Source organism: Cervus elaphus, chromosome 23, assembly GCF_910594005.1.
Source record: "Cervus elaphus chromosome 23, mCerEla1.1, whole genome shotgun sequence".
In the NCBI taxonomy this organism is placed as follows: domain Eukaryota; kingdom Metazoa; phylum Chordata; class Mammalia; order Artiodactyla; family Cervidae; genus Cervus; species Cervus elaphus.
The window spans coordinates 52,329,934-52,356,426 of NC_057837.1; the positions used below are offsets into that span (position 1 = coordinate 52,329,934).

At 43.5% G+C, this 26,493-nt stretch overlaps 1 long non-coding RNA gene and 1 pseudogene across 1 annotated transcript; one reads left to right on the forward strand and one right to left on the reverse strand.

The window, feature by feature from the left end:
- LOC122681366 lies at positions 1 to 25,466 on the forward strand. The gene is made up of 5 exons (XR_006336949.1): positions 1 to 284; positions 5,223 to 5,342; positions 19,979 to 20,118; positions 22,954 to 22,996; positions 23,793 to 25,466. It is a non-coding gene; the product is annotated as an uncharacterized LOC122681366 (long non-coding RNA).
- LOC122681364 lies at positions 16,228 to 17,219 on the reverse strand (annotated as a pseudogene).
- Positions 25,467 to 26,493: the final 1,027 nt, after the last annotated feature.

Sequence of the window (26,493 nt, forward strand, 5' to 3'; positions counted from 1 at the left end):
GGAGGCGGGGGCGGGGCGGCGCGGCCGGCCGAGGGGCGGCCAGGGACGTGACATCATCGGGGGAGGAGCGGCCGGGCCCGGGCCGCCGCGGCGGGGCGGACCCTGGCGAGTCGGGAGCCGGCGCTGGGGTCTGCGGCCTGGCCGAGGCCGCGGGAAGGGACTGGAGGGACCAGCGTGGACCCGGGAGGCCCAGGCAAGGAGCACACGGGCCTGCGCGGCGGGGGAGCCCGGCCGAAGCCGGAGGAGCGAGCGGCCCCGCGTTCAGAATCCGCCGCCGCCTCCAGGTCGCCACTGGACGAAGCCCGGGCTTGGTCTCCGCTATCTTCGTCTCCCAAGTACCCGCCGCACTCTCGGCGCTGACGCCCAGTTCCTGCACTTGCCGCTCAATTCGACGCCTTTCAGCTTTTACTCTTGATGTTCGTTGCTCTCCCGGGCCGTCCTTCCCGCCTTTCCCTGACCTCGGTTTCACCTCAGCCTGGCTCTCAAACCTCTCTCCCTTAGGCTGGGCCCCAGACGGGCAGAACGCAGTCGCTGCACCCATCACACTTAGTTCAGTCCGTGACTTGCCTAAAACTAAAGCATTCTCGTTTCCAACCTCTGCCTTTCAAACACCTCTTAGGTTTTGATGAGAGTTGGATCCTGAGTTAGGATTCACTTCTTCTTACTCCCCAGCCAGAGAATTTTCCCTCTTAGATTTCACGCCTCTTAGTTCCCCGCCCAGAAATCATCTCACCCTTGACCCCAGAGCTGAGCCATTTCTACCCTTCTCCCCACATTTTGGCCTGGTGTGTCCTGGCCAAGCTTTGAACAAGCTCAGAAAGAGTCCAGCACTTTCTGGCAGAAGAGCATGGGGGTGGCCTGTTGCTTCATTCAGACACCCCTGGAATATCTCTTTGATGCCCCAGCTGACTCCCATCCTCTTTTGGGGAGCTTCCAAATGTGCAGTTAGTGGTCCACCCCATAAGGATCCAAATGAGGTCCAGAGCCACTGCTGAGCTTCCTACCACCCTAGAGGCACACCCCTCCCTCTGTACCTCCTTTCCTGACCTCTATCCTCTACCATCTCTCTCTCTCCACACTCCCTCACCTGCCTGGGCTGTCACTCCCACTCAGACTTCTCAAGGTCTCAATTTTTACCCCAGGTGAGATTAGCAAAGCTAGTCTCCCCTGAAGATGAATTCTTATGCCAGTCTTTTTCTCCATCTCCTTATCTGACTCTAAATCCTTGCTCCTCCCAATGTGGTCCTTCAACCAGCAGCTTCAGCATTAGTGAGAGCTTGTTAGAAATGCAGAATCCTTGCCCAGTCCTGCTAAATCAGAACCTACTTTTTACCATGATCCCAGGTGACTGGCATGCACATTACACTTGAGAAGCAGTGCTCTAGAGAAACCCCCAAGGCTGTTCCATACTTGCTCCAACCCTCTCCCCAACCTTCAAACCTGCCTCTGGCTCTAAATTTCCAGCAGACAGCTTACCTGTTTTTTACTGGAGAGATTACAGGGAATCTTGGCAGAATCCTGCTGTCTTTCTCAGCTGTCCATGTTTTTCCTCCTTTCTCAGTCTTCTCACCCATCCTCTTTCCCTCTTTGTCCCAGAGAAGCATGTGGGCTTAGGGACCTCTTTGCTCAGTCCCTTCTTCTGCACCTCCTGATGTTGTTCCATCTGATCTGTCTGACTGTTGATCCTCCTTCTTTCCTCTGCTCAGGCCTCCTCATTCTTAAAAGAACCCTCCTTTTGTCCCCGCCTCCTCCTCCTCCAACTTGTGCCCCTCCTGTTTCTAAGAAAGTCCACAGGCTTACTCCACCAAGGCTGCCTTGTCAGCACCCAGCAAGCCACTCTTGAAACCCTCATAGTCTGGCTCCCTTCCAGCTTTGCTGCTGTTTGTTCCTCTCTCTGACCCCCGTGTAGCACTGGGCTCTGTGCACCTGTCTTGTTCACACACTTGAGAAGGCCATCCTGATGACCAAAGCTTACCATCTCTCCTCTTATTCCTGGGTGTGCCCCAGCCTGCTGTGTGCTGCTCCCTTCTCCCTTTCTTCTTTCAGAGAACTCAGGCTTTTCCATAGTCTCAGAGGCCATCTCTGAGGAAACGATGTCCTAGTGTGGGCCTCCATCTGCTTCTGTTGGCCTTGAACACCCACTGGTGAGGACAGAGCTGGCCTTGACCCATGGGGAGGAGGGGCGCTCCTTCTTCCAGGGAGCGACCCTCTCCCAAGTAGATCTGCCCTTAGGCTGGAGTTGGGACCACTTCATCTCCACGTGCCCAGGCCACACTCATGCCCATTCCCCACAAACCAGCTCTTCATCTGCAGCTCTAGGTGATGAGGGTACCAGTTGGACCCAGCAAGTAGAAAGCCACTGGGCAAATTCTGGGTCAGCTTTTGGAGTCAGAATTAGGTATTTCTGCTTTAGATCCAGAAAGTCTGTTTCTTGGAACTCTTTGTTTTTATTTTGTATTGTTTATCTTAGTTCCTTTGACAAAATTCTCTCAAACTGTTGAGGCTTCATGAGAAAGGGCTTTGAGGGCCTGTTGTAGCTGTGTTCACAGAGAGCTAGAGGGGTGGTAGTGATGGAAGATGCTGATCCAAGGTTGCCAGAGAATCTTCCCTTTAAGATTTCATTCCTCTTAGTTCTCGGCCTAGAAATCATCTTGCCCTTGACCCGATGACCGAGACATTTATGCCTCTTTCCCCACATTCTGGCCTGGTGTGTCCTGGCTAGGCGTTGAACAAGCCCAAATCGATAGAGAATGTCTTCCTGGCCCAGGCAGAGGCTCACCATAGACCACCAGCCCAGAGCCTCTCACCTCATCCTTCTCCATCATGGACATTTGTGCTCATCCCACAGGGAGGGCTTTTGTCATGTGCCTGGTGCTTGATGATAAGCAAAGCCTAAAACACAGGCTGTATCCTTATGGGTACCACAGTGTAGTGGTGGGAGATGTGTAAATTCTCAGTGTCACTCCAGAGTGATCTGGGCTGCTGGAAAAGATGCAGGTGCAAGTACTCGGACCAGCACAGAAGGGCCTGAGCCTGAGAGGAGAGAAGCAGTCTGGGGCAGAGGATCACCATCTGTAAAGACTAGCAGAGTGGGTTTGTAGCACTTGCTTCAAACTAGAAGCTTTTAGCACCTGGAACATCACGCTTGTGCTTAGGATTCCATGCTGAGGAGCTTTGGCTTTTTCCTATAGGCATGGGCCTTAAAACAATATATTAAAAATCTGCAGAACCCCCTCCTTTCTCTAAAAGTTAGAGTGCAACACCATAGCAAACAAATCCAAAGTGGTGTTTTAGGCAGAAGTGCCCTTGACCAGACTGTGTTGGGCCATAGCGCCCCCTGGAGGCTCCAGAGTGTTAGCTCAGCACTTGGATCCACTTCATGTCAACTTCCCTTCCCTCATAGGAATTAAAATATAGGAAGAATTTAAAAACTAAAGCATGCACTAGATGTAACTGTTCACATAGTTCTAGGAAGAAACAAAAATGGCTAGGGCCATCACAAAAGGCTTCCCGGTGGGCATGCCCCAGCTCTTAGCCGCCTTCTCTGTTGTCTCCTGAGGTCTCTTCAACTGCTCTAGGGAAACCTGCACTACATGTGTTATTTGACCTTAGGATGATTCATCATTCTATCGCCCACACTGAGGCTGTTATTCAGTCTTATATAATGATAAAAGTACTGGTGGTTAGTTTGTCAGGAGTGCTGTACTCCCACCTTCATTCAGTCTCTGGGCTGGAGCAAAGGCTGTGTGTTCCCTCAATATTCCAAGTTGTCCACATCCTTTCCAAACACAAACCATCTTGAAGACAACCAATCTCAATTTCAGTCCCCACTGAGGAAGAGGAATGGAACCATTCTCTTGTGGAGCAAGTTCTCCACAGGGCTGACCCTTTGTTCACCCTCCATCTTTCAGAGAAGGTTCAGGAACTGCAGGTTTCTAACCTAAAGCTGTATTTGCACTAGCAGTATCCCCGAAGGGCTGCCCCTTAGCTATCCACAAGCAGTGGTGGAAAATTTGAAATGATAGTGTGTGTGTATGTATGTGTGTTTGTGTGTGTGTATATATATATATATGTATTGCCCCCCCCCCCCCATTGTGTAAGCTTCAGTCAGCAGGGAGGAAGGCTACTAAATCTTCCCTTAGGATCTGGAGTTGAGTAGGAACAGGAACAGTTAGGTACTCACATACTCAGTCCCATAATACTCTGTTTCTCTCTGGCCCTGACTCATCTTGACCACTTCTTCACCCCCAAAACATCTGCCATGCTCTTCGAACCCTTCTTTCTAATTAGCCAATTTCCTCACATTCTCACCATTTCTTTAAATGGTTTCTCTCATCACTAGCCTTAACTGAAACCTGATGTCACCTGTTATAGACTGAATGTTTATGTCCCTTGAAAATTCATATGTTGGAGCCCTAGCTTCCAATGTGACTATATTCAGAGACAGGCCCTGTGAGGAGAGGATAAAGGTCAAATGAGGTCATAGGATGGTCCTGACTTGATAGGACTGTGCCATTATAAGAAGAGGAAGAAATAACAGAGTTTTCTGCCTCATGTGAAGCCACAGCAAGAAAGCAGTCATTTGCAAGCCAGGAAAAGAGTCCTCATGTTATCAGATCGAACTCGGATTTGCTCTCCTGGTGTGCAGCAAAGCAAATCTATTGACATTCAGGTGTGGTGATGGAAAGTACAGCCTTTATTTGCACGGCACCAAGTAAGGAGAATGGGGAGCTAATGCTCAAAAGACCCAAACTCCTTGACGTTTTTTAGGGAAGAGTTTTTAAAGGCAATGTTGGAGTGAGGGTTTCAAGGTGCATGATGTGCTCATGGAAATTCTTCTGATTGCTTAGTGGTGAGATAGCAGGGTGTTTCAAGAATCTTTGTCATTTATCTCCTGATTCTAACAAGTCTGAGGTCTTTATGCTTGTGGTCAGCAGTTTCTGTGGAGGTGGGTGGTAAAACAACTTGAGTAAAACAACTCAAGAATATCTGTCAGATTGTTCCTCTTCCCTTGAGGTGGAACTAGGGGTCCTGTGACTGTTTTACAGCTGAACTATTGCTTAAGTTATAATCACTTTTCTTGTTTGACTGATTTTCCTTTATTCTCTGCATTCCCTCGCTTCTCTGACTAGTAACTACTTGAGTCTGCTCCTTGGAATTCAAGGAAGGCCTGGGTGACTAAAACCCTCTTCTTCTTCTTTTTTTTTTTTTTTTACAAACAGGAACTGGGGAACACAGAGTGATCTGCCACTGGGGAGGCTTTATAGGCTCCTGCTCAGTTTCACTCACCAGAAACTGAATTGACTAGTGCCTTGATCCTGAACTTCCTAGCCTCCAGCACGGTAAGAAAATAAATCTCTTTGGTTAAGCCACCAAGTCTTTGATATTTTCTTATGGCAGCCTGAGCAGACTAAAGCAACACCTTAAGACACCCTTTCTTCTAAGGCCCTTTCTAGCGGTTACTGCTTGTTCTTTCACCTCACTACATGTAACTACTTGGAATTTGATTTTGCCCCACTTTTAAGATAATTGATTTACCTGTTACCATTTCATGACTGCTGGTAGAAAACATGAGATTCCTGGGTCAGAGACAAAGAACAGCGAAGTACTCAAAGCATAGCAAGTAGCAAAAGCATCATTTTCATCAGTTCCTCTTGTTCCCACTCACAAGTCCCATAGGAACAACGTGAAGGAGACCTGTGGATGCCCTGTGGGTTTGTGTTGCATTTGAGGAACAGGAGAATGGGGAACCCACTTCTTTTATAGAAGACAATAAGCCAGCTCTTTGTCCTGAAGAGAGATATTACTTTATTCCTCAAGATTACTGTCTGCACACACACCCTGAGAAATAGTGCAGGCAGAGTGCTCAGGACCTTATATTCTTGGCATGCCATGTAAAAATGTGCAGTGATGTCCAGGGTCTATGGCATCTAAACTGTTGGCTGAACTTGACTATTTACATGAATATGCCATTCCATTCATCACTCTCATTAATCTGATCAAATAGAGACTGAAACCAAATCTGCTCAATTTGTCTCAATCAGAATTTAATTAAGGCTACTATCAATAGACCTGGAGAAGGAAATGGTAACCCACTCCAGTATTCTTGCCTGGAGAATCCTGTGGACAGACTTGGCAGGCTACAGTCCATAGGGTTGCAAAGAGTCAGACATGACTGAAACAACTTAGCATGCACGCACGCACTATCAATAGAAACTCAAGGGACTTCCCTGGAGGTCCAGTGGTTAGGAGTCCTCCTGCCAATGCAGGGGGCACGGGTTTGATCCCTGGTCTGGGAAGATCCCACATGCCACGGAGCAACTCAGCCCATGCACCACGATTACTGAGCCCACATACCTAGAGCTTGTGCTCTGCAACAAGAGAAACCATCACAATGAGAAGTCCAAACACTGCAACGAAGAGTGGCCCCCATTTGCTGCAACTAGAGAAAGCCTCAACGTGGCAACAAAGACTGAGCAGTAAGGTGTGTGGACCAAAAGGAGATGAAGGAAGTAGTCAGAAGTGTTTTGAGTTTATTTATTTTTAATTAATTAATTTTTTATTGAAGGATAATTGATTTACAGAATTTTGTTGTATTCTGTCAAACCTCAACATGAATCAGCCATAGGTATACATATATCTCCTCCCTTTTGAACCTCCCTCCTATCTCCCTCCCCATCCCACCCCTCTAGGTTGATACAGAGCCCCTGTTTGAGTTTCCTGAGCCATACAGCAAATTCCTGTTGGCTATCTATTTTATGTATGGTAAGGTAAGTTTCCATGTTACTCTTTTCATACATCTCACCCTCTCCTCCTCTCTCCCCATGTCCATAAGTCTATTCTCTGTGTCTGTTTCTCCATTGTTGCCCTGTAAATAAATTCTTCAATACCATTTTTCTAGATTCTGTATATATGCTTTAATATGATATTTATCTTTCTCTTTATGACTTACTTCACTCTGTATAATAGATTCTAGGTTCATCCACCTCATTAGAACTGACTCAAATGTGTTCCTTTTTATGGCTGAGTAGTATTCCATTGTGTATATGTACCACAACTTCTTTATCCATTAATCTGTTGATGGACATCTAGGTTGCTTCCATGTTCTAGCTATTGTAAATAGTGCTGCAATGAACATTGGGATACATATGTCTTTTTCAATTTTGGTTTCCTCATAGTATATGCCTAGGAGTAGGATTGCTGGGTCATATGGTGGTTTTATTCCTGGTTTTTTAAGGAATCTCAGTACCATCTTCCATAGTGTCTGTATCAATTTACATTCTCACCACCAGTGCAAGAGCGTTCCATTTTCTCCACACTCTCTCCTGCATTTATTGTTTGTAGACTTTCTGATGAAGGCCATTCTGACCAGTATGAGGTGATATCTCATTGTAGTTTTGATTTGCATTTCTCTAATAATGAGCAATGCTGAGCATCTTTTTGTTTGTTTGTTATCCATCTGTATGTCTTTTTTGGAGAAATGTCTGTTTAGGTCTTTTCCCCACATTTTGATTAGTTTGTTTGTTTTTCTGGTATTGAGTTGTATGTGCTGCTTGTATATTTTGGAAAGTAATCCTTTGTCAGTTGTTTCACTTGCTATTATTTTCTCCCATTCTGAGGGTTGTCTTTTCACCTTGCTTATAATTTCCTTTGCTGTGCAGAAGCTTTTAAGTGTAATCAGGTCCCACTTGTTTACTTTTGTTTTTATTTCCATTACTCTAGGAGGTGGGTCATAGAGGATCTTGCTTTGATTTATGTCATCAAGTGTTCTGTCTGTTTTCCTCCAAGAGTTTTATAGTTTCTGGTCTTACATTTAGGTCTTTAATCCATTTTGAATTTATCTTTGTGTTTGGTGTTAGGAAGTGTTCTAATTTCATTCTTTTACATGTAGCTGTCCAGTTTTCCCAGTACCATTTATTGAAGAGGCTCTCTTTGCCCCATTGTATATTCTTGCCTCCTTTGTTAAAAATAAGGTATCCATAGGTGCATGGGTTTATTTCTGGACTTTCTGTCTTGTTCCATTGGTCTATATTTCTGTTTTTGTGCCAGTACCATACTCTCTTGATGACTGTAGCTTTGTAGTATAATCTGAAGTCAGGAAGGTTGATTCCTCCAGTTCCATTCTTCTTTCTCAAGACTGCTTTGGCTATTTGGGGTATTTTGTGTTTCCATATGAATTGTGAAATTTTTGTTCTAGTTCTGTGAGAAATCCCATTGGTAATTTGCTAAGGGTCACATTGAATCTGTAGATTGCATTTGGTAGTATAGTCATTTTTACAGTATTGATTCTTCCTACCCAGGAACATGGAATATCTCTCCATCTATTTATGTCATCTTTTATTTCTCTTATTGGTGTCTTATAATTTTCTGTGTACAGTTCTTTTGTCTCCTTAGGTAAGTTTATTCCTAGATATTTAATTCTTTGTTGCAGTGATGAATGGGATTGATTCCTTAATTTCTCTTTCTCATTTTTCATTGTTGGTATGTAGAAATGCAGTCGATTTCTGTGTATTGATTTTGTATCCTGCAACTTTGCTAAACTCACTGATTAGCTCTAGTGATTTTCTGATGCTATCTTTAGGGTTTTCTATGTACAGTATCATGTCATCTGCAAACAGTGAGAGCTTTACTTCTTCTTTTCTGACCTGGATTCCTTTTATTTCTTTTTCTTCCCTGATTGCTGTAGCTAGGACTTCCAGAACTATGTTGAATAATAGTGGCAAAAGTGGACACCCTTGTCTTGTTCCTGATCTTAAGGGAAATGCTTTCAGTTTTTCACCATTGAGAATAATGTTTGCTGTAGGCTTATCATATATGGCCTTTACTATGTTGAGGTAGGCTCCTTCTATGCCCATTTTTAAAAAAGAGTTTTAATCATAAATGGGTGCCAAATTTTGTCAAAGGCTTTTTCTGCGTCTATTGAGATTATCATATGGTTTTTATCTTTCAATTTGTTAATATGGTGTATCCCATTGATTGATTTGTGTATATTGAATAATCCTTGAATCCCTGGAATAAACCCAACTTGATCATGGTGTATGAGCTTTTTGATGTGTTGCTGAATTTTGTTTGCTGAAATTTTGTTGAGGATTTTTGCTTCTATGTTCATCAGTGATATTGGCTTGTAGTTTTCTTTTTGTGTGTTGTCTTTGTCTGGTTTTGGTATCAGGGTGATGGTGGCCTCATAGAATGAGTTTGGAAGTATTCCTTCCTCTGCAGTTTTTTGAAAGAGTTTTAGAAGGATAGGCATTAGATCTTCTCTAAATGTTTGATAGAGTTCTCCTGTGAAGCCATCTGGTCCTGGGATTTTGTTTTTTGGGAGATTTTTTTTACCACAGCTTCAATTTCAGTGCTTGTAATTGGGTTGTTCATAATTTCTATTTTTTCCTGGTTCAGTATTGGAAGATTGAACTTTTCTAAGAATCTGTCCATTTCTTTCAGGTTATCTATTTTATTGCCATATAGTTGTTCATAATAGAAATACAATCCTTTGTATTTCTGCACTGTCTGTTGTAACCTCTCCATTTTCAGTTCTAATTTTGTTGATTTGATTCTTCTCTCTTTTTTTCTTCACGAGTCTGGCTGAAGGTTTGTCAATTTTGTTTATATTTTAAAAGAACCAGCTTTTAGTTTGATTAATCTTTACTATTGTTTCTTTCATTTCTTTTTCATTTATTTCTGCTCAAATCTTTATGATTTCTTTCCTTCTACTAATTTTGGGGTTTTTTTGTTCTTCTTTTTCCAGTTGTTTAAGGTATGAAATTAGGTTGTCTATTCAATGTTTTTCTTGTTTCTTGAGGTAGGATTACATTGCTATAAACTTCCCTCTTAGAACTGCTTTTGCTGCATCCCATAGGTTTTGATTGAGTATATTTTTGAGGAGCCCATTCCAGCGCTCAATAATACAGGACACTGGCAGATTGTAGGGAGTATGGCAGAGCCGTTGAATACCTTGACTATTGGCTCATTGTTGGGTGGCTTTTGCAACAAAGTGTGCATTGTTGCTAGGCTGTAGATGACCTGAAAGCCAAAAATAACATGGCTTAGTTACAAGGGCTACAATGGTGTGGCCATAGTCTCCTGATCAAACTAGAACAGCAACACTGTAACTTGAAAATGTGCCCCAGGGTAGTGAGGCACCAGCGTAGTCCAGAGGAGGGGTCAAAGGTCTGGGATAGTCAATCATTCAGGAGTAGGGGGAGCAAGCCCTGTGCAGTGTAGCCTCTTTACTATAAGACAAACAGCTTAACTATTGGGAGTCACAAGTCTGTTTGAAGTGGTGCTTTCTGCATCAGAAACATATAGGTCTTTACTTTGTGCCCCATTCATGCTGGTGGATGTGTTGCCACGTCTGGTGCAATGATGGATCCAGGCAGTCATGGTGGCGATATGGGTGGTACAGGCTGGATCAGCAGCATGATTTAAGTTGATCTTATTAAAGAAGTGCCCTTAACCATGGGTATCTCCATGAGAGACCCAAATTATCTGGTTGGCAGCTGAATTTGTTGCCACAGTTTGTAGTTCCAAAGAAGAATGTCTTCAACTTGCCAGTCTTGCAGACAAGACAGTTAGGCCATTGGCAACTGTAAAAAAGGCAATAAAAATGTACTAAGTTTCATCATGGGAGGTATTGGCCAGAACTATGAGCACTGCCTTGAGTGATGCCCATTGAACAGAATGACTATGCCTGGTTTTGATTCTGCATAGCTGGTGCTGAGGTTGAACATGGACATTGCTGGTGTCAGCTGAACCACCAATGAACCAAGCAGGCACTTAGCCAATCCTGTGAATTGAGGGCCCCATTGAGCTAGCAGTTATGCTTCAGGTGATGAAGTGAGGAATAAAGTTTTCCCCAAAGGGATTACTGCCACCCTTTCATGTAAAACCCAGATAATGTTAGAGCTAGGTCAGGTGTGCTCCTAAATACAGCAAATCTCCTACATACAAATGAGTTCCATTCTGATAGCACATTCACAAGTCCAATTTGTTTGTAAATTCAACAACATTAGCCTTGGTATCCAACTAACACAATGCACTATATAATACCATACTGTATTACTGTAATGTAACACCACTACTGTATGACATGTAAGAGGTTTATAATACTTTTCACACAAGTAATACATAAAAGAACAAGCACAGAAAATAAAGAAAATATTTTGAATCATAGTAAGCACCTTGAAAGGTACAAAGTGTTAGCCACTCAGTCACGTCTGACTCTTTGTGACCCCATGGACTGTAGCCCACCAGGTTCCTCTATCTGTGGAATTCTCCAGGCAAGAATACTGGAGTGGGTTGCCATTTCCTTCTCCAGGATATCTTCCCAATCCAGGGACTGAACCTGGGTCTCCCTCATTGCAAGCAGAATCTTTACCAACTGAGCCACCAGGGAAAATCTTGAAAGGTACAGTAGTACAGTATAACAGTGGGCACACAGTGGCTGGCATCGAGTGAACAGGCAAGATTTACTGACTGGAGGAGGGAGAGAAGGTGGGAGATGGTGGAGCTGAAGAGGACAAGATGCAATTTCACTCACACCTGATACTGATGGCACAGGTTTGGGTTCTTTGCTGGATTCAGTTCAATCCACCCTCTTGAAAAAATGATCCAGGGATATCTGGGTAGTAGCTCTTTTTTTTTCTCTTCATAGATGACTCTTTAGCACTGGATTGCATTCTGAATGGCTGCTGCAACCTTCATGTACCATTCTACATTTGGGTCCTGTGCCTCAAAAACTAACAGTGTCTCTTCAAATAAAGAAAATCCCCTTGCCATTTCCTGCATCATGAATCTCTTTGGTTCTTCAGTTACATCTTCTTCCTCTTGTCTCTCTTCATTCTTTCTTTAGGCCTCCGATTCCATCAGGTCTTCATTAGAAAGCTCCTCAGATTGCACACAAGGAATTTAATGAAGTCATCCTCTTGAACACCTAGCTCCAGCTTCTTGCTGAAGGTCACTAAGTTGCTGAAGACCTCTTTTGACTCCTCATCCACCTTCTCAAATCCACAAAAATTGTGAACAATCTTTGCGCAAAGGTTCTTCCAAACCCCATTCATGGTGATGGTTGTAACCTCATGCTAAGCAAAGTCAATTTTTTTTATGGCCTTGTAGATGCTATAGTTCTTCCAAAATTGGCACAAAGTTGTTCCTCATTCATCACTCACCCTCACTGCTTACTGATGAAAAGTGTGACATAAATTATATTTCTTGAAAGTCCCTATAACTCCTTGGTCCCTAGGTTGGATGAGCCACAATGTATTCAGTGGCAGATGCACTACTTCAACATCAGGATGAAAGTCATCTGTGAGTGGGGGTGACTCAAAGCACTGTTGAGTAGCAAAAGAATGTTGAATGGGATGCCCTTCTCCAAGTAATATTTCTGTACCCCAGGGATAATATCCTGGAAAATGGTATAAAGACCTGAAAAAAACCAGTCCTGAAAAAATGGCCTGTGTAACCCAGGCTTTGGCATTACTCTTCCACACAATAGGAAGTGCTCTTCAGTTCTCTGAAGGATGAAGTAAGAGAGAATTCAGCTTCATATCCCCAGCAGCATTGCCACCAAACAATAGATTTAGCCTATCCTTTACTGCTTTAGAGCCTGGCATCATCTTTTCCTCCTTCCTTACTGATGTAACTTTGGTCTGGCATCCTCTTCCAGGACAGTCCCGTGTCATTCACATTAAAAGCTGGTCAGGTAAACACATACCTTAAACAGTAATTTCTCTAAGTGTTTCAGGAAATTCTTAGGCAGTTATCATATCTGCACTTGCTACCTTGCTACTTACTTATGGTGAGCTCTAGCCTTGAACTGGTGAGAACAGTCATGGCCGGCAGGAAAAGATGTGCCCTCTGATTCTTCACCATGTTTCTTCTCCAGATCTTCATAAAAGCTTTTAGCCTTCTCTTGAATCAGCATTATGCTGAGCAGGACTCGACACAGATGCTTATCCTGCATCCACACACTGAGAAGTTTCTCCATTTTCTTCATCACTTCCACACTTCTTCAATATTATTGTTGACAGCATTAGCACAGCAGACTTCACATGTTCCATGATCTTGTCCCTGTCCTTTAGAATTGTGCCAGTGGTTGAATGATTCATGTTATAAGAATTAGCCATGTCTACCATCTTTCTGCCTTGCTCCATTCTCACTATTTTCACTTCTGTTTCGATTGTTTTCATTTGGCACTTCTTAGCACCAGCTACATCACTGCTGATTTTACACTTGCTTTTGGACATCCTGGCTTTGAAATACAGATATTGTACTACTGTACTCTATACATACTGTGCAGTAAAGTACACAAAGGCACAGCCACTCATAGAGGATCCCTGCACGTGACAGTGTACACCAGATGCATGGAGTGCATATTTGCATGTTTGAAAGTTTGCAACACGAAGCTTTGTGTGTAGGGGATTTACTACAGTGCATTTCCATTTGACTTGCAAGGCCTTTGACTAAAAACAAACTGTGGAAAATTCTTCAAAAGATGGGAATACCAGACCCCCTGACTGCCTCCTGAGAAATCTGTATGCAGGTCAAGAAGCAACAGTTAGAACTGGACATGGAACAACAGACTGGTTCCAAATTGGAAAAGGGGTACGTCAAGGCTGTATATTGTCACCCTGCTTATTTAACTTAAATGCAGAATACATCATGCAAAATGCCAGGCAGGATGAAGCACAAGCTGGAATCAAGATTGCCGGGAGAAATATCAATAACCTCAGATACGCAGATGACGCTGCCCTTACGGAAGAAAGTGAAGAGGAGCTAAGGAGCCTCTTCATGAAAGTGAAAGAGGAGAGTGAAAAAGTTGGCTTAAAACTCAACATTCAAAAAACTAAGACCATGGCATCTGGTTCCATCACTTCATGGCAAATATATGGGGAAACAATGGAAACAGTGACAGACTATTTTCTTGGGCTCCAAAATCACTGCAGATGGTGACTACAACCATGACATTAAAAGACACTTGCTCCTTGGAAGAAAAGCCATGACCAGCCTAGATAGCATATTAAAAAGCAGAGACATTGCTTTGCCAACAAAGGTCCATCTAGTCAAAGCTATGGTCTTTCCAGTAGTCAAGTATGAATGTGGGAGTTGGACTATAAAGAAAGCTGAGCACCAAAGAACTGATGCTTTTGAACTGTGTGTTAGAGAAGACTCTTGAGAGTCCCTTGGATTGCAAGGAGATCCAACTAGTCAATACTAAAGGAAATGCCACTTCAATACTTTGGCTGATGTGAAGGACTGACTTATTGGAAAAGACCCTGATGCTGGGAAAGATTGAAGGCAGGAGGGGAAGAGGATGACAGAGGATGAGAGGTTGGGTGGCATCTCCGACTCCATGGACATGAATTTGAGCAAGCTCTGGGAGTTGGTGATGGACAGGGAGGCCTGGTGTGCTGCAGCCCATGGGGTCGCCAAGAGTCAGACATGACTGAGTGACTGAACTGTCTGAGCAAGGCCTTTTTTGTCCTTCCATGGATAGACACCAAGTCCACATTTGTGAGTGTGTGTGTGTTAGTCACTCAGTTGTGTCCAACTCTTTGTGACCCCATAGACTGTAGCTTGCCAGGCTTCTCTGTCCATGGAATTCTCCAGGCAAGAATACTGGAGTGGGTTGCCATTTCCTTCTCCATGGGTTCTTCTCAACCCAGGGATTAAACCTGTATCTTTCATATTGCAGGCAGATTCTTTACCATCTGAGTCACCAGGGAAGCCCAGATCCAAGTTTACCCATCCCCAGTCACATAGACCTCTATGGAGCAGTTGAGCTTCCCTTGTGGCTCACACGGTAAAGAGTCTGCCTACAATGTGGGAGACCTGGGTTCCATCCCTGGGAGGGGACGATCCCCTGGAGGAGGGCACGGCAACCCATTGCAGTATTTTTGCCTGGAGAATCCCCATGGAGAGAGGTGCCTGGTGGGCTACAGTCCATTGGGTTGCAAAGAGTTGGACACGACTGAGCATGGGTCAGGAAGCAAGAAATTAGTGGTTCCAAAAAGAGAGACTTCTCTGGCAGTCAAGTGGTTAAGATTCCGCTGTCTCATTGCAGGGGACACAGATTCATTGGATTCCTGGTTGAGGAACTAAGATCCCGCATGCCGCAAGACACAGCCAAAAAGAAAAAAAAAAGGCCAAAAGGGAGGTACCGCGTATGTCCGAAAGGTGATGCTGTTGTGCAGGAAACTGGTCTCCTCTGAGTAATTGCAGCCATTGAATCGACTTTTTCCCATTTCCCTTTCTCTTCTTGGAAGCTTATGGGGTTTCTTCTGGGTTGTCTAGAGGATTCAGAAATCAACTCTGTACACCTAGTAGTCCCTGAATGAGTGAATCCCCTCTGACATTTATGGGCATTCACGGTACAAACCTGTACAAACTTCAGTACTAATTACATTTCCAGCAGTGGCAGCCCCAACAACAGTACATTGAGTAGAACTCAAAAGATCCACCTGTGGGGCTTCTCAGGTGGTGTTAGTGGTAAAGAACCCTCCTGCCAATGCAGGAGACTTAAGAGATGCAGGTTGGATCCCTGGGTTAGGAAGATCCCCTGGAGAAGGAAATGGCAACCCACTCTAGTATTCTTGCCTGGCAAATCCCATGGATGGAGGAACCTGGCAGGTTACAATCCATGGGGTCGCAATGACTGAGTGACTTCACTTTCTTTTCCTTTCTGAGGGGAGGGCATCTTATTACTTGCCCCTCCATGGACCTATAGGACCTGAGAGCAGGGGAGAAGAATGGAATGAGGCTGATAGAGCCAGAGTGGGACGAAGTCACACAGTTCCCCAGGCAGATGAGTCAAAACCTGGGCTTGGACTTCAGTCCCCCGTGGCCAGAACAGCATCTTTTCCTTTTGAAGAGGTCAGGTCACTTGAGCTCGCAGGACTGGAAATATCAGCTCTTTGGCCCGTCTTGATCCCTGGTTGTTGGGATTCCCTCGTGTCTCAAAAGCTTTGGAGCAATAAAGTTTCTCTCCAGTAATTTCTTTCCTAGTCAGCAAGCAGCCGGCTCTCCTGGCAGAAATGTCCTTTTTGCCCAATCTGCCCCCCAGGAGGGTGGGAATGTGGCCAGTCCTCTGGAAGGGTCCCAGAGGCTCACATGGCCCCAGATGGAGAATGTGTAACTTCTTCATAGGCTTAGCACTCCCAGTCATCCACCTCCAGCTCTTCCAGGTTTGGTACCAGGCCAAAGATTCCACTGTGATCCGGAGACTAGCAGCCTTCAAAACTGGTTTTGGGGGTGACAGGATGAAGAAACTTAGGCAAAGCCTCTGAGGCATATCGCTTGATCTGCTTAAAGGAAGAATTGTTCATGAGGGAGCTGGCCCTTGGTCTTATATCCGGGCTGCACTGAATGCACTGCTCCACAAAGTGGAGGAGATGGGGTGAGAAGTTGTGATGAGGGTGGGATGGCGAGTCGCCACTGGAGGTCCCGGGAGTGCTGGTGGCCAGGTTGTCACTCAGGCCATAATTGGCTGCTGAGTACGAGGTGCTCATGGTCAGCTCCTCAGGGAGGTTGGTGCTGGTGTCCAGCAGGCAGGGCACTGTGCTATTCAGCTTCTCCAGCAGCATCTAGGTGGCGGGCATATCTTTAAAGGAGACGTGGCCATCAGCCACTTCACAAGCCATGATTCTCACACTGCAATGTCAAACTTGGCATCATAAACCTGAAGATTCTGCCAGAGGACTTACGAGCTGAGCCAAGGCAGAACCTTGATTCAGTACTTGAGAAAGTACTGTGCTGCTACTGCCGGTGACTGATTGTGCTGAGTTGCTGTGTAAGATCAGAATGTAAGTGGCTGGTTTTGACTCTCCTGTGCACGCATCCCATGTGGTGGGTGTCGTGGACCCTGAGCACCCCCTGCAGACTGTAAGCAATTGCCAATTCATTCATGCCCTCCATGAAGTGTGTATAGATGAGGTCCTTTGCAGAGCCATATGCTGTGAATGGTGTGACAACCCACAGCTCATTATCTGCAATAAAAGTGGCTTGATATGGCAGGGTATCAGGATGGCTGAAGAACTTAGAGACATGGAGCTCCCCTTGCAAGAACATCGTGATCTCATTGGAACAAGCTTCTAGGTTAATCCTTCGTACAGTCACATACTCTCCCATTGATTTGTACTTTGTTAGATTCAGTTATCAGGCTCAAATCCTTTGCCTGTAACAATGAGAAGTTCATAACACCCTCCCTCTGGCAGAAAGTTACTCATGATCTCCTGTTTAGAGAAGGATGTTATCGACTCTGAACTCACCATATTGGTCTGCAATGGTTCCAAGTCTCTTGGGCCCTCAACAATGAACTTTTCAGAAACCTAGCACCTAATTCTTTCTATTTACTTATAAGAAAAGACCTAACATGTAGACCCACTTTAATTTCAAAAATTTAAACCCAGTCTCAGCTCTGCCTCCTTGGTTTAAGGTCACACCTCTGCCAGGCCTATTTCTGGGAGGCCAGAGTTATTGACTATATCTTCCATACTGTACATTTCATATCCCTGACCCATTTATTTTGCAACTGGAAATTTGTACCTCTTAATCTCCTTCACTTACTTCTTTTCTGCCTCCTCCCCTCTCCCCTCTGGCAACCACTTGTTTGTTCTGTGTATCTGTAACTCTGTTTCTGTTTTGTTATGTTTGTTCATTTGTTTTGTTTTTAGATTCCACATTTAAGGGAATTCCTAGAGTATTTGTCTTTGTCTGACATTTCACTTTAGCATAATACCCTCTAGGTTCATACGTGTTGTTGCAAATTGTAAGATTTCATTCTTTTTATGGCTGAATAATGTTCTATTTCTTACATATACCACATCTTCTTTATCCATTCATCTATTAGTGGAATCTTAGATTGTTTCCATATCTTGGCTATTGTAAATAATTCTATAATGTACATAAGGGGACATATGTCTTTTTGAACTAGTGTTTTTGTTCCTTTCAGATAAATACTCAGGATGGAATTACTAGTTTATATGGTTTTTGTTGTTCAGTCATTCAGTCACTCAGTCATGTCTGATTCTTTGTGATCCCATGGACTGCAGCACGCCAGGCTTCCCTGTCCTTCACAGTCTCTTGGAGTTTGCTCAAACTCATGTTCATTGAGTCGGTGATGCCACCCAACCATCTCATCCTCTGCCGTTCCCTTCTCCTCCTTCCTTCAATCTTTCCCAACATCAGGGTCTTTTCTAATGAGTTGGCTCTTTGCATCAGGTGGCCAAAGTATTGGAGCTTCAGCTTTAGCATCAGTCTTTCCGATGAGTATTCAGGGTTGATTTCCTTTAGGATTAACCGGTTTGATCTCCCTGCAGTCCAAGGGAATCTCAAGAGTCTTCTCTAACATCACAGTTCAAAAGTATCAGTTCTTCAGTGCTTAGCCTTCTTTATGGTCTAACTCTCACACAGTTTATATGGTAGTTCTATTTTTAATTTTTTTAAGGATCTCTGTACTGTTTCCATAGTGGTTACACCAATTTATATTCCCAACAACAGTGTACAAGGGTTCCTTTTTCTCCACAACCTTGCCAACAAGGTTATTTGTTGTCTTTTCTATAGAAGCCATTCTGATGGGTGTGAGGTGATATCTCACTGTGGTTTTGAATTGCATTTCCCTGATGATTAAGTGATGTTGAGCAAATATTCTCTCCTATCCAGTAGGTGACCTTTTTTTTTGTTGACATTTTCCTTCTCTGTGCAAAAGTTTCTTAGTTTGATGTAGTCCTAAATGTTTGTTTTTGCTTTTGTTTCCCTCACCTGAGGAAAAATATCCCCCCAAATATTAGTATGGCCTATGTCAAACAGTGTACTGCCTACATTTCCTTCTAGAAGTTTTATGGTTTCAGGTCTTATATATTTAAGTCTTTAATCCATTTTGAATTTATCTTTGGGCATGGTGTGAGACAGTAGTCCTGTTTGACACTTTTGCACGTAGCTGCCCATTTTTCTCATACCATTTATTGAAGAGTCTTCCTCCATTGTATATTTTTATTTCTTTTGTGGTAGATTAACTGCCCATATAAGTGTGGGTTCGTTTCTGGGCTCTCTACTCTGTTCCATTGATCAGAATCTCTGTTTTTGTGCTGGTCTCAAACGATTTTGATGACACTAGCTTTTCTTTCTCAAGATTTTGGCTACCTGGGATCTTTTGTGTTTCCATGAAGACTTTAGAATTATTTTTCCTAATTCTGTGAAAAGTGTCATTGGTATTTTGTCAGGTATTGCACTGCATCTGTAGATTGTGTTGGGTAGTATGGTCATTTTAACAATGTTAATTCTTCCAATACATAAACATGGTATATCTTTCCATTCATTTGTCTTATCTTCAGTTTCTTTCATCAGTGATTTATAGTATTTTGAGAACAGGTCTTTTACCTCCTTAGTTAGAAATATGCCTAGGTATTTTATTCTTTTGGATGCAATTGTAAATAGGCTTATTTTTTCTTTTCTCTCCCTCTGAGTGTTCATTGTTAGTGTATAGAAAGGCAATAAGGACTTCCTTGGTGGTTCAGTGGCTAAGAATCTGCCTGCCAATGCAGGGTTTGATTCTTTATTTGGGAAGATTCCACAAGCCTAGGAGCAACTAATCCTATGTGCCACAACTACTGAGCCTACACTTTAGAGCCTGCGCTTCCCAACAAGAGAAGCTACCACAATGAGAAGGCTGAACACCACAACTAGAGAGTAGCCCCCACTCACCACAACTAGACAAAAACCTGTGCACAGCAACAGCCAAAAATAAAAATAATAAAACAAATTAATTTTTAAAAATTTAAAAAAGAAATGCAACAGATATTTTCACCTTATGGGAAAACAGACTAAGGAATTTAGTATGTCTGGGCCAGGAGCTATCACAACAGCTTTAGGAGATCATGGTATTCCCAAAGGGAGAGCAGGGAGTGCTGGGTGGTAGGGGATGCTAGCTCATGGCAGGAGGCTGGGCAGCTGGAAGACTTTCATTTTCTCTTGCCTCTGATTTCAGGGTTGATGTGCCACTGCCTCCTTCCTCATGAGTCTCCAGCATCAGTCCAGAGAGAACCCAAGCCCAGGACCATTTTGCCCCCACTTCACATTGCATCCCTTGGTGACTTCACCTTTGCCTGCATTCATCCACAGAACAGGGTAAGATGGTGACGTGGACATTGAGTCCTACAGAGCTGTAAGCATTTGACGTCCTCAGTTCCATGAAGTTCTCAGCATACTTCGCTTTTTCATCAAAACAGCTGAGTGTGGTGTGTGGATGGGACTGAGGGATGGGGAACACAGCATCAAAGGGCAGATTGATGCCAGTAAGCAAAGATTTTTGTTCACTTTGGATTTGAACGCCATCTGTCGGGCTCAATCAAATAAACTTGTCATGTTTTTGGCTCATCTAAAGCTCTGTTCCGAACATCCTAGCTGATACCATTTATTTCAGATACTGGGACCCTTTGATTCAGCAGCCTCATCCACACTGACCTTTGGGTGGGGCTGTGCAGCTTTCTGCCCCATTGTCATAATATCCCTCCTCCTCCTGCATGGGGTTAGAGTGAGCAGGAACCAAAGCACCATTCAGTTGGCTTTTTTCAATCCTGCCTCTCACTGCTTAGCCCCATTAATAGGTAGGACAATGTGAGACCCTCACTCTAGCCACCCTCATCCTGCTCACCATTTGAGTGAGAGGATTCACTAACATGTGCCAGCGAGTCTTTGCATATACCCTGATATGGTCCACAGTGTCCTTGTCCTTCCTCTTCCACAAGCCATACCCCTGTCAGCACCGTATCCTCATTGCCCAAACTGTCAGGGTCTGGCATTTGAATTTACCCTGCTGATAAGTCAATAATTAGCCTCTTACTGTTTCATAGATGCTGGCCAAGAAACGATTCTAAGGACAGAGACAAAGGACTCTATTACAGCAAGCGGCATAGGCATAACGTTTACATTGGCTCCCTTGCCCCCCAAGTCCCACAGGGGCAACATGAAGGTCCCGAGCAGATGCTGTGCATACAGTGGGTTTATGTTGCATCTGAGGTACACCGAACTTGGAGAACCCACTTGCTTAATAGCAGGAAATAAGTAAGACTGCTTTTTGTCCTAGAGGGAGGTGTTAGTTCATCCCTCATTGCAAACACAAGCCTGAGAAATGGCAAAGAGCCATTAGGACCCTGCATCCTTGGCATACCCAGGAAGACTGCGCAGGGACACCCAGGGCTCAAGGCTGGTTGCTCCTCCTAGTGGTTCCTACTCCATGTCTGCTTCCAGGCCATGCTTGTCTCTTTGAAAATCCCTGATTCTCAGTCCTAACACCCACATTGGAGTGTGGCAGCAGAAACAAATAAAAGAGAAACCCAAGCTCTTTTAAGATCACAGATGCAAAGGACTTACACAGATTTTAACAGATCAAATACAGCAGTATTCTTAAAGAATACTATATTATAACCAAGTTTTTCTAACATATAAGGATAGCTCAGTCATGAAAACGTTTATCAATATATATTAACAAACATAGAGATAAATTTCATTCACTCATTTAGCAGATACATATGAGCCCAGGGTTGACAAAAATGACAAAATTCCAGTCCTCACTGAACTTACATTCAAGCAGCAGACACAGACAAAAAACAAAGAAACAAAATATGACATCTAATAGTGACTGGTATAGTTAAGAAAATAAAGCTCCAGTGAAGTGATAGATATCAGCAGTTTCACATGGTTTGACCTAATACATATGTGAGAATTTAATATTTGATAAAAGTAGAAGTTCTTATCTGGAGGAACAGATAATAAATGATACTGGGGCAATTAGCTAAACTTTCAGAAAAAAAATAAAGTTAGATATTTATATTTCACATTTTATAGAAAACTACATTTCAGATAAATTAATGACCATTACAGCATTTGAAAAAACATTGGAAAATATGTTTATCATCTTAAGGTAGAGGAGACCTTCTGAAATGAAAGCACGAAAGACTAACACTGACACACTGCTTTCTGTATCACGTGGGAGGAGAGAAGAAGTGGTGTGTGCAACTGGCAGGAAGTGTCATTAAAGGACTGGGGCCTCTGCTCTCCTCCCTTGTCCTTCTTCTTGCTGGCTGGAATACATAAATGGTGGCTGGAGCTGAGATAACTGTTTTGAATAAAGTTGGGAATGGAGGCCTTGCATGGTGGATCTACAAGATAATGAAGTCTGAGCCTCTGACAGGATGGAGGCCAATCTAGCCCTGAATCAACTGTCAATGAACTTTTTTACCTGAGCAAGAAGTAAACTCCTTTCTTGTGTGGGTTGTGGTTATGTTGTACATGGTCATTTGCACCTGAATCTAATCCTAACTGATAAACCTCAGCCCCAGGAGGAAGATCATGATTGGTGTGAGCCACTGGTTCTCAACTCTGATTGACTTTTTAGTCATACAGGGAGTTTTTAAAGAACACCAGTATCTGGAACTCACCCAAGACCAATTTACATCAAAACCTCTGGCAGTGGGGTCCAGACATGGGTATTTTTAAATAGCTCACCTATGAGGCTAATGGGCTTCTCTGGTGGCTCAGATGATAAAGAATCTGCCTGCAACGTAGGAGACCCAGGTTCAATCCCTGGGTTGGGAAGATCTCCTGGAGAAGGAAATGGCATCCCACTTCAGTATTCTTGCTTAGAGGATTCCATGGACAGAGAAGCCTGGTGTACTATATAGTCCATGGGGTTGCAAAGAATCAGACATGACTGAGTGACTAACATTTTCACTTTTGCATGAATCTAATATGCAAATCAGACTGTGAAGAATTGGTTTAAGCCAATCAGGACAAGCTTCTTCCCTCTTTCTGAGTCTCCGTTACAGTAGGAGAGGTCAGGGACCTAGTTCTGGCCTGCGATACCTAAGTGGAAATGCATTGAGATTGTTTCTTGGACAGCATCTGCACTTCTGATAAGAAGGAACGTAAATGGCTATGATCTTTCTTTCTTCCCCTTTCTAGCTCTGATCCCAGAAGCGATGTCCAGAGCTGCTGCAACCATATGGTGAGTATGAGGCACCAAGGATGATGATATTAGACAACACACTAAAGCTGGTAGAGTGAAAAGTTAGAGAGCCTGGATCTCAGGGTGCATCACCACACAACTAAAGCAATCCCAGTTACTCCTTACCTTCAGAAAAGAGGGGGGGAAACCCAACAACCCTTATTTGTTTAATGAGTTTCTTGCTTATTGCAGCAGATCATATTCATAACAGAAACATACACAAGTGTAGGCATTTTGGATGCACTTTGTAACATTTTTCATGTGTACAAAGAAAATCAAACAGGGATAAGCAGAGCATCATCACTGGTGATGGCCCAAACTAGAAATCACCTAAGACTCCATCAACTTGAGAAAGGCTCAATAAATTCAGTAAATTCACACTAGAGAATACTATGCAGCAAAATAAAACAATGAACCTGCCCATTTTCTAAAATGTGGTATCTTAGATCTCTAAGACATGGTATTGAGGGAAAAAAGTAAATTACAACACAGTACGTGCTGAAAAAAAATAAGCAAATATATAGAGTATGAAACAATTTATTCTGAAACACACACCCATGCACTAAAAACAGTACTTTATTCTGTGTGTGTAAGGGGGAGGGTATACATGCACAGGAAAAAGATTTCAAAGGAGACAACCAGCTGCTTATGGAGAAAGGGCAAAAGGATTGGGGCTGTGGCTGGGGTGGTAGGAAACTTTGGCCTTATTTATAACCTATAAGATGTTTTAAAAAGGAATGTGATCATTTACCTACTGTCCAATTAAAAATATTCAAGCAAAAGTTTATATTAACAGGAAGGGAGGTGTTGAAGATGGTGGAGAAGTAAGATGTGGAGATCCTCTTCCTCCCCAGTAAATACATGAAAAATGCAGCTGCATGTGGAACACCTACTGAATGCTGCCAGAAGGCTTCAGACTTCCAAAAAGGCAAGCTAATCTCTATAGCTAATCTTGAATAAAGTGGTAGGGAAACAGCAATAAGAAAAAAAAGTAGACACAAGGAAAATGGGAGGAATCCTGCACCTCAGGGAGAGAGTTGTGAAGGAGGCAAAGTTCCTCTGACCCCCCTTCACAGGAGCTTTGGAACCTTAGAGGGGAATGCAACAGGTGCTCCGAAGGCAAATGGGAGAGAATTCAGCACAGAGATTGTTGCTGACCAGCACTTCCCAGCTGAGAAGCAGTTTGCATGCCCACTGCAGTGAGTGGGGGCTGGGTGCTGAGGCTCAGGCTTCAGGAATCGGACCCTAGGATGAAGACTGGAGTTGCCTGCCATGAAGTTACTCTGAGGGGACTAGTACAACATGCAGAAAGAGCCCAGGGAAAAACCTGGGCCTGCCAGAGAGGCAAGAGATCATCACCACTGGCACCATCTAACTCCAAGTGCTCACAGATCGCAGGACCATGCCTTTGTGAGTGTCATAAGGTGGGATGAGCTGGCTGTGGTCTGTGACCCCAGAGGTGGGCATGCCTACTGCTATCAAGGATGGCACGAGTGTCAAAAGAGGTGGGGGGTGGCACGAGGATTTGGCCATCACAGGCTGTGATGGCTGTCACAGTGGCTGCCAAGCTGTGAGCGGGCGCAGGTCACTGTCCACAACTTCCTGGAAGACTATGTAGCTTGGTTCTTCCAAGAGACCCAGGGTCAGTTCGTCTGGGAGAGCACACGACACACCTCTGACTCTAGCAACTTCCAGCAGGTCTCTATTGCCACGGGCACTCCCTCATTGTGTCTGCCCTACCCCTCACACTCCCTAGTCCGACTGAGTAAGTGAGCCCTAATAAGCCTTGGCCTTATTAGGCCCCACGCAGAGGTGGGGCCAAAACCAAAGTGGAACACCAGGGGATGTGTGATCAAAGAAGAGGAAGGGAATTCACTGCTGCAGCAGCAGATGCAGGAGATTAAATCCCGGCAACTGGTTTAAGACTGTGAGCTTTGGGGGCAACTGTGGACTTTGGAAGCAAGTACAAGTTGGAGTAAGGCCAGATCTCAGTTGGAGCTGATCCTACATCACCAACAACAGGTCCAGAGACCTTCTGAGAACCTTTCAGTCTGTGGAAAGGAGACCCCAAACCCAGTAAATTAAACAAAATGAGGAGACAGAGAAACACGCAGCAGATGAAGGAGCATGGTAAAAACCACCAGACCAAAAAAAGAAAGAGGAAGTAGGCCATCTACTTGAAAATGAATTCAGAGTAATGGTAGTAAAAATGATCCAAAACCTTGGAGATAAAATGGAGGCACAGATAAATAGAATGGAGGAAAGGATTGAGAAGATACAAGAAATAATTTATAAGGACCTAGAAGAACTAAAGAACAAGCAATCAACAATGAACAACATAATAAGTAAAATTTAAAATACACTAGAAGGAACCAATAGCAGAATAACTGGGTGAGCTGGAAAATAGAGTGGTGGAAATAACAGAAGCAGAACAGAATAAAGAAAAAAGAATGAAAAGTAATGAGGACAGTCTCAGAGACCTCTGGTACAACATTAAATGCACCAACATTTGACTTATAGGGATCCCAGAAGAAGAAGAGAAAAAGAAAGGGTATGAGAAAATATTCAAGGAATTATAGTTGAAAAATTCCCTAACATGGGAAAGGAAATAGCCACCCAAGTCCAGGAAGCCCAGAGAGTCCCATACAGGATAAATCCAAAAAGAGCAACATGCCAAGACATATTAATCAAACTAACAAAAATTAAACACAAATAAAAAAATATTAAAAGCAGCAAGGGAAAAGCAACAAATAACATACAAGGGAATCCCTATAAGGTTAAAAGCTGATCTTTCAGCAGAAACTCTGCAGGCCATAAAGGAGTGGCAGTATATCCTTAAAGTGATGAAAGGAAACACCTACAACCAACAAAACTCTACCCAGCAAGGAACTCATTCAGATTTGACAGAGAAATCAAAAGCTTTACAGACAAGCAAAAATTAAGTGAATTCAGCACCACCAAACCAGCTTTACAACAAATGCTAAAGGAACTTCTCTAGACAGGAAACAAAAAAGAAAGAAAAGACCTACAAAAACAAACCCAAGGCACTTGCCTTTTGCAGTGACCCACACTCTGTCTATGGAGTGTGCTTCTGAGTCTGAATAAATCCATTTCTTACCTAAACAATAACAACAACAACAACAAAAACCACAATCAATAAAGTTAATCGTAATAGGAGCATACATATCAATAGTTACCTTAAATGTAAATGGATTAAATGCTCCAACCAAAAGACACAGACTGGCTGAATGGATTGAAAAAAAAACAAGACCCATATATACTGTCTAAAAGAGACCCACTTCAGATCTAGGGACACATACAGACTGAAAGTCAGGTGCTGGAAAAAGATATACCATGCAAGTAGAAATCAAAAGAAAGTGGAAGAAGCAATACTAATATCAGATAAAATAGACTTCAAAATAAAGACAGTTACAAAAGGCAAGGAAGGACACTACATAATGATCAAAGGATCAATCCAAAAAGATATAACAATTATA